Source organism: Sphaerodactylus townsendi, linkage group LG17 (assembly GCF_021028975.2).
Source record: "Sphaerodactylus townsendi isolate TG3544 linkage group LG17, MPM_Stown_v2.3, whole genome shotgun sequence".
Taxonomy (NCBI): Eukaryota; Metazoa; Chordata; class Lepidosauria; order Squamata; family Sphaerodactylidae; genus Sphaerodactylus; species Sphaerodactylus townsendi.
The window spans coordinates 20,946,789-20,956,183 of record NC_059441.1 but is presented as its reverse complement, the minus strand read 5'-3'; positions in this window follow the sequence as shown (position 1 = coordinate 20,956,183).

Below are 9,395 nucleotides of genomic sequence, written 5' to 3'. Positions count from 1 at the left end.
GGGGGGGAATCTCCCCCCACACACACCACCTAGGCTGGCCTGGGCTGCTGGGCTCGATTATTAGCATTAAACCTAAGACCCAGTTTTGGGGAATCAGTGTAGGTAACCCTGTTAAGCGCTGTTAAATTCCACTGATTCTCATGCAAAGAACTAAAGTGCGATCCTGTAAGCTCAGTTGCTGGCAATGGGGCTTGCTTCTGAGTAAACCCTCCCAGGGTTGTGATTCACTCATCGGAAGAGTTGCACAGTTGCTTCAAAGCAAAGCTAATGACTACCACCAAGCTTACTCCTGAGTAACACACACCTCGGCGCCAACCATTTTTTCTAAACTAAAACCTCAGTATTCAAGTTAAATTGCCGTGTTGGCACTTTGCGATACATAAGTGGGTTTTGGGTTGCAATTTGGGCGCTCGGTCTCAAAAAGGTTCGCCATCACTGGTCTAGAGCGTTTAGGTTTAAAGAAAAGACAACTGAGATAAAGACCGCATAGATTCAGTAACTGAGTAGAGCTAGTTCTGGAACAAGACACGTCACTATTGCTAATCTGGCAGCAATAACAACAACAACAAATTAATACACAATAGCAAAAGAGCAAAAATATTCTGAACAATGTGAACCGGTAATATTCTTTAAAAATTGACAATCCAAATCAGGAGTAGGTTCTGGGCAGAGCAGTAACTAGCAATAGGCCATTTCACACAACACAAATAAAACCTCTTGAGGATGGAAATAGAAGTGTTTTGGTGAGGAGTTCTGCGCAGCTTTTTCCTACAATGTTTTCAAAATGTATTTCAACACAAAAGTTTTGTTTAGGATCCACTAAACTTGTAGTCTCCCCTCCCCTCCCTCTCAGCCCCCAGAATGGTTGCAAAATGTTTCTTGCTTGCGATGCAGAGATTAGGAAACATTTTATTTCTCCCACCCAATTTTTGAAACTTTCACTTCTGTTCCTCCGCTGCTTGCCATTTCTGCCACTTCCATGTAATTCTTCATGCTATCTGCCATTTCCTGAAGTGTCCTATGAACATTTTCTCATCTAGCATTGCAGCCACCTGCCATTTCTATCATCGCTGTGCATTAATAAACTCAGTGTTGCTGACTGATTATGCAAATGTGTTGTTTTCCATTTAATTTTTTCCCCATGGGATATCTTTGAAGCTTCGTAGATACGATATGAGGATTGGCAAGGCTGCACAGATTTTCAGTCCAAATAGATACAACGGCATCTTTTTTTCCCCACCTGATGTAAGGAATTCCAAAGAGCAGAAATAAAAAGGCTTTTGATTATAAGTCCGTTTATTCAGACATCCTGGAAAGCACACACACACGACATGGCAGGAATGAGCATCCCCGCTCAAACAACAGGTTATAATGCTGACTAACCCATCCCCCCTGCCCCGTTCTCATGAGAACGGGGAATTCTACTATGCAACAGCTTAGATAAGCATTTCCTCAGCCAAGGTTGGTGCAGGTCCTGGCCGGACGCCCGGCCAAAAGAATCTCCTTCAAGGTCAGGTTAGGCTGTAAGGGAAACAAGAACGACTGAGATCCTTACACTACCCTAAAAGAAATCTCCCTTTTCCCTCCCCGGGTTTGTCCGGAAAAGCTTAAGGAAATGCAGCAATTAAAGAGGGGGCATCGATATTCTCCTTATACACCCATTGATTATGGCCAGAGGAATAGCTAACCCATGACACCAGATATTGTAGACGTTTGCAAAAGCAGTTTAGAGTCCGTGATAGCGCTCTATTTCATAATGCTTATGTCCATCAATTATAACTGGCGGGTGTTCTCCGGAGGAGTGCGTCGTTCTGCCAGGCATCCAGCTGAAATAAAGAGCCTCCTTGAAGCAAGCTGGAATGGAAGAGCCCGGGATATGAATGTTACTTAGTGAATTAGGGCAGATCTAAAGTTAAGGCAGTAACATCATTGGATCACTTTTTGTAATCTAGAAAGGGACCCACAAATTTCTTTGCCAAGTTTTGAGTATTTAATGCACGTCTGGAAGAAGTTTTTTAGTGGACAAATAAAACCCAAGCTCTCCAACCGTAAAGGGGAATTCTGAAGCCGGTGTTTATCTGCCTGAAACTTTTGGGCTTCTTGAGCCTGTTTTAAGCGTAGACTGAACTGACTTCCAGCCTTCAGCTAGTGATAAAATCCATTGGATTGAATTCTGGCGGCTGCAATACCTCCTCACCGGCAGCTGGGGGGCAATGGCGGGAAGAGGATGTCGGCCAGAGACTACTTGAATGGGGTTTTCTGGCGTACTGCTGCTATGAACTGCATTATTGTGGGGCATACTCTGCGAAGGGAAGCAATTCACACCAGTTGTCCTGATGGTAGTTTATCATAACAAAGCGTAAATAGTGCTCTAGTGTTCTGTTAGATCCGTTCACTTTGGTCTGGGCCACTTTGAGCGTGGTAGGCAGCGACCAAGCTGGTGTGGTTCCCAACAACTCCAGGAAAGCCTTCTGCAATCGAGAAATGAATTGAGGGGTCATTTATCCGGGATACCACCTGTCTTCAGGAGAGGAAATGCGAAGCGGTAGATGTGTTGGAATGAACAACGGGCTAGTTTGGGAGGCCTGGGAAGGTAGCTGGTGGTGCAAAGGAAATGAAATCGCTCTGTTTGGAGAGAAGTGATCCACCACCACCCACAAATACAGTGCGTTCCATTGACTGTTCGGCAAGTCAGTGATAAAATCCATTGAAATAACTCAAGCAGGGTCAGGAGGCAACGGGGATAGGTTTCAGTAACCCATGAAGGCTTCTCCCCGTATTGACTTGGCCTCCGCGCATTACATAGCGGGAACACCCTTTCAATGTAAGACTCTCCAGCACGTCCTTACATAGAGCCATTCAAACTATTGTGGCGGCAAGGAAGCTAGATGAAGGAGTTTTCACAAACCCGAAGTGCCAATCCAGCCTGGCGAAAGCATCATGGTACGCTTCTTGAAGCGAACCTGCTTTCGGAGGGGAGGAGGAACGTACCAACACCCCTTTTCCAGACCTGCCATCCTCAAAAGCGTGGCTGTTGCATCTTTTTCCTCTGTTGGCAGCTTTCGCGTAATCCCCGGGCCTCAGCGGAGTTCCTGGAAGGAAGGGGGGGAGACGCATGGCTGGGGCGGGCGTAAGGGAGTGGTGGCGTAGAGATTGTCGCATGGCGAGTGACAGCCAATCCCTAGCTGGGAGGGAGAAGGCGAACGTCGTGGAATATCTCGGTAGGGATGCGTCTCCCCCTCCCGAGGGAAGTAGCGGGACAATGCATCCAGCCAGCTTATTGCTTTACCAGGGAAAAATGGACGCCCGTGAAGGAAGCGAGCGAGAGAAAAATCAGCCCAACGTAATTGTTTAATGCCCGGACATTTTGAGGGGTGTGGAAAGCGCCAGCAATAAATTTTATGGCGATCCAAATCCAGACTCTGAAGGGGTGCTTGGCTCCTCTCTAACCAATGGCGTATTTCGCGCTCCAACGCGAAGTTTGATGGCAGCCCGGTTTCATTCCTCCGACAGTCCAGTTTAGTTCGAACCAGAAAAAAAAAATTTTTTTTTTTTTGGATAAATAAGCAATACCGGGTACCAATTTCATTGGTTCTTTATTTTTTTTTTTTTTCTGGTAAGAGGGAGCAGCGTAGCGCCTTGTCCGAAGCTATCCACGTGAAGCGATGACAGCAGCTCAGGGTGGGATGTGCCCATGCCTAACGTCAAGGAGTGGCTCAATTGTGAAAGCTGTTTTCCAGCTGCTGAAGGCGTAGTGGCATCCCTGGGCGACTGTGGAGGGGCCCTGAGAGCTTGGCGTCATTGGGCATCACTTTCCTTTAGTTTAGTCGTAAAAGATCAGTGAGCGATGATAAGGCAGAAGTTTGGCAAAATGGGGAATAAGAAGTCACTATAGAAGCTGCTAGCAAAGCCCTAAGAAAGATTGCAATTCCCCTTCTATTGGTGGGGAGCAAAGGCCAGTCAACCACCGCGGCCACTTTAGCCGGTCCATTTCCTAGGACCATCAGAGGGATATTCGATAGCCCAGAGTAGTCTATATGGAGGTTTGGTGAAAAGCAGCATCTTTGACAACTTGGCAAAGAGGGAGTTATCAAGCAAGCGTTGTAAAACTTCCCGGACTAAAAAAGCCTCATGCCTCTTTCCAGTGTCTGTGAGTAAATCAAAACATCATCCAAATATACTGGACTACTCCCTTTGTACAATAAATCATGTAATACTCGTTTATGAGGGCCATTATGAAAGTCCCCTGGGGCCCTAGCGTGCTTAATCCGAAGGGCATTTATTAAATATTCATATTGCCCTCAATTTTGTATTAAAAAAGCTGTTAAATGTTACGTAGACTCCCAGCGATCCTTTACGAATCACGAATACCTAATAAGCTTCCCCGCGAAATCCAATTTGGTAAAAAAATCCCGCCTTTGCCTAGGGCATCCACAAGAGGTCCTTTATTAAGGAGCAAAAGGATATTTATTAGGAAGATGGAAACAGCATTTAGTCCCACGATAATCGAGTAAATAACAGTCTTAACGAACCGTCCTTTTTTCTTTACAAATAAAAAACGAGAGGCTGCATGGAGTGTATTTTGTGGCTCTGCGCCCGTATGAAACCCTTGAGCGTATTAAATTTTTTATCTAAGAAGGCTGGAGCTCCTTTTCCCTCGGTGGGACTCATAGATCCTACCCTTAGGTAAGTGGGCTCCGGGTTGCCCAGCAGGATCTTGCAATCGGTAATTCTGCTGGGGGAAGCTGATCGAATTCTGTTCCTTCTGAAAGAAACTCTAGATAGGTCTTGATAATTTGGGATTTCTACAGCAAGGGGAGCCGACAGTACATTGAAAAGCTGTAGCTGGCTGGTTGCTTCCCTCCCCACCGATGGATCTTCCCCATCCATGTGGATCTCCGTGGGGATCTGAGGAATTGAGGGATTCGGCCCTTCCAAAACTAAGGTTGGATTCGGTGGTAAAAGTAGCCATGGCATACCTAAAACAATGGAGTGCTTTGCAACCGGAGCAAGAATGAAACCAATCTTTTCCCAATGATCGTTGGGTACAACGGAGAAGCACCGGGTTAAGCCTCGGTAACCGTCAATCCCCACCACCCAGTGAATACGCCATTCATTTGGGTGAAAGGAATGGAGCTTCACCAAGGGAACTCGGTCCCTGAAAAGCCCGAAGTTCTCGGCCACTGGCGTAATTTTCATAAGACAGTGGGAGCAACCTGAGTCCACAAGTGCAGAGGCCAAAATCGCTGTGATAAGCCTGCACTGGGCTGGCTAAGGAAGTCAAAGTAGTAATGAAGCTATTGCCTTCACCACCGGATCAGGAGAAGGATTAAGATCCACGGGTGCGGCTGAAAGACTAAAGGCGCCAGTTTCTTCCTCTTCGACATCCCCATCAAAAGTAGCACTTTTGGACGCATCCTTGAGTTGGTGGCTGGATTTCTAGCGTGGAGGGTTTGGCAGACGGAGTCGCGGCCCCGAGTGGTGCTCGCTTCTGCTAACCGGGCAGTTGGCAGCCTGGCGGCTGGTGGACCTCCGCTTAATAGAGGCAAAATAATCAAACGGGCGGGCGGGCGTTCGACGGAGTCTCGGCACGCCACGGCCGGCTTAGTATTTTCTAGCGGCGGGTCACCGGCATGTTGGCTGGTTTCATGCATTAGGCGACCTCCAGCGGGCATAGGCAAGACGGGTAGCAACCCGCGAGCCGAAGCTTCGCATCCAACTGGCATAGCGCTTATGGATCCAATAAGCATCACTGCTTCCACCGCTTGGCCATCCACAAGCTTCCGAAAAAATACCGTGATTTCCCTGGCTTTCCGGGCCAACCGGCGGAAGTTTACTGTCAGCTATGGCTGAATTCCGCACGGCAAAATCAGCAAAAGGAGCGTAAGGTTGCCCTGTTACGGATTTTTACCAGACGGATGGCATCGCTTTCAGCATTGGGATCTTGGAATCGAGATGCGAAGACTTGAGGAAGCCCGCTACCGTCGCGGTGTGGTCAGCCCCGTAATTCATAAAGAGTAGCAAACCACTCTGCTAATTGCCCATCCAACTTACCGCACCCAATGTCTGCGCATTTTTTCCGGCGCTCAGAACGATATAGATCATGAAATTCTTGCATATGAGTACCGAAGGCAGAATAAAGTAAGGAAGTTTGGGCATGTTCATCAAAACGAAAGCTGGGATGGGGGGTCTGTAGAACCCTCTTTCAATGCAGCTTCTGGAATTAGGCATAGTTAAGGTTGCTGCCGCATGCATGTAACCTGGTTGTTGTACCTCGATAGGGTAGAGCTGGAGGAGCAGGGGGGGTTGAGGAGGTGCCCCAGGTTGAAAAGTTGGAACCGGGTCACAGGGCGCCAAGCCCGCCAGGGAGGAGAGGGCCGATTGAAGCGGGGTGAAGGTGTAGGCACCAACTGGAGGTCTCTAACCAACGTCTCCTAAGCCGGGCCAGAGTTTGGTTCGTTCAGCCAATTCCCTTTCTCTTTAGTTGTTAAAAGGCATCTTGAAGTGCTTGGCGCTGCAAAGGCTGCCCTCCCTCTCGATCCAATTTAGTTCTTTCGTCTCTGCTGAACGGGCCAAAGTCAGTTCCATTCTGGAGTTTGGATGATGGTTTTGATAAAGTTGTCGCTGGCGCCTGTAAATCCAGTTTGGACTGATCCAGCACTCTGTGCCGCGAATCGTTAGGATTCTGTTGATACTGTTGGCCTTATCAAACGCTTTCCACGGTCCACCTCCATTTTGGATTTACTCGGCGTTGCTTTTCACGGGTCCCGGCTGTAGACTTTCCACGGTCCCGCTGTAGATTCTCAGCCCCTTCCTCCTTGCACAGTTCGGCTTCCAGCAGGTAAGCTCTATATTCCACAGCATTGGCTACCGTGACTGTCCCAATTTTCTTCGGTGGCATGGAGTAACGTATTAAGGATCGGGATCCAGTTCCTCCTCTGATGGTTTTTCCCTCCACGCTTCCAACTGGGTTCCGCAATGGATTCACTCCATTCGCCGCTCGCACTCCGGGTTTGGTGCGCTGCTCGGCGGTGGTGTGGAACCCTCTTCCGGATCATCGATCCAACCTCACATCGCCTCCCCTGCTTCCGCTGTGAACTTTGGGACGAGCTCTGGTACCTATGCCACTGCTGATCTCTTGGGAAATGTCCTCGGCGCATTTGTCCAGGAATCTTTCAATGGATTCTTGGGGTGTCAGCATGAATGCAGGTAGATAATCCAAACTCCTCAGGGACTGGCTGCATCTGGGGTTTGTAATCCACACGCTACCGGGTGGAAATGAATCCGTCAACAGGCATTTCGATCCATAGATAGCTCTAAAAGTCCTCATGTGATCTCCACACCATCTGAACCATGTCGATAAATTCGCTTCCAAGGGAAGAGAGAGGTAGACTTCGAATCAAATCGAGGGTCGGGAGAGAGAGGCATTCAGCTAAAACTGATCATCTCCCCGATCCTCGGAGTTCTGGAAGGAAGGCTTCCGAAACCCTCTATGGGGGGCTTATCGTACGCTTCCACATGGTCAAGAGTACTCAATCTCTGCCATGTTAGAACACCAGAGATCCAAACACCAGTCAAGAGAAAAAAATGGAGTTAGATTCCTGCCATGAAAATGTAAAGGAATTCCAAAAGAGCAAGAAATAAAAAGGTTTTTGATTATAAGTCCGCCATTCAGACATCCTGGAAAGCACAATACTACCACCTACATGGCGGGAATGAGCATCCCCTGCTCAAACAACAGGTTATAATGCTGACTAACCTCCCATCTTCCTGCCCTGTTCTCATGAGAACTGAATTCTCACTATGCAACAGCGAGGATAAAGCATTCTCTCACAAGGTTGGTGCGGAGTCCGTGGCGTTTGACGCCTCGCCAAAAGAATCTCCTTCAAGGTCAGGTTAGGCTGTAAGGGAAACAAGAATGACTGAGATCCTTACACCTGAAATGCTTTATTTTTCTGTGCTATGCGGACAAAAAACTCCCCAAACATTTCTTTTCAACACATTTACACAGTGTTTCCAATGTTCTGTGCAGAAAAAACCATGGATGAACTCCCCTCAATCTGATTCTGAATCAGGTCAATATTTTGTGACTGTTGTCAGTATTCAGGAAAAACTCGTCTGGGGTGTTGTGTGGTTTCTGGGCTGTATGGCTGTGTTCTAGTAGCATTTTCTCCCCACATTTTGCCTGCATATGTGGCTGGCATCTTCAGAGGATCCCAGTGATGGCATGTGTGGGAGAAACATGTTACTAGAAGGCTACAGCCATAAGCCCATATTTGCCTAGGGACATGGGATACCCCATGTCTCCGGGCGTCCCCCAGTGGAGAACGTAAAAATTTCAGGTTCATTTGTGTGGGTTTTTTGTATTTTTTAGTGTTTTTTCTGTTTTTAGCCTGCAGGGGGCACAGTTTTTAGGCTAGCAGCACCAAAATTTCAGGGATTTTTTGGGGAGGAGCCTGGTGAGGGCTTTGGTTCTGTGGTGGTCCCCAAGTGTTATGGTGCCTCCATCCCCCATTGTTTCCGATGGGAGCTAATAGAAGATGGGGGCTACATCTTTGAGGATCCATAACTTTGGACCCCCCCAAACCAAACTTCACCAAACCTGGGTGGTATTATCAGGAGAGTCTCCTAAAGATAACCTGAAATTTTGGTGCTGCTAGCTTAACAATTGCACCCCTGACAGCAGTCATCCTCCAAATTTCCCTAGATTCTCCTTTTAAATCCACCCCTTCCGGCATGGACTTAAAGGGGAGAATGTGAAGGAGTCCCCAGCTCTAAACATTGCAAGTGATGCTGTTTCAGGGTGGGAGAGATCTACCCTACAGAAGCAGCATCGCACCTCTTTCGAAATGTTATTTTTAACTGGGGGACACCACAGTCTCCCTTTAAGGTGGTCATTTTAAAGAAGAATATCTGGGCTCCCCTAGTTTAAGCACCCACCATTGAAAGCGCATGCTGTTTTGGAGGTGGGATTCTCACCCTCGGAGGTGTTTCAGAGAGATGATGTTGACATTTGTTTGGTAAATGTTTTAGTTGGGGAGTGACGGTGAGAGATTTACATGCTTAATACCCAATTTGTAACTGGCTTGGAGCTGTTTCTCAGGCTAACAACCTACCTCATAAGGTTGGTGTGAGGACAAAATCAGGAGAGTTGTTGGGGAGAGAGCCATGTATGTTTTGCTGGGGGTGGAGGTGGGGGATTTGTGAGAGATGATGCTGACATTTGTTTGGTAAATGTTTTGCTGGGGGTGCTTTGTGAGAGATTTACATGCTTAATACCCACTTGCACTGGCTGGGAGCTGTTTCTCAGGCTAACAACCTATTTTTTTTATTTATTTATTTATTTATTTGTTTGTTTATTTATTTATTTATTTATTTATTTATTTATTTTTAAA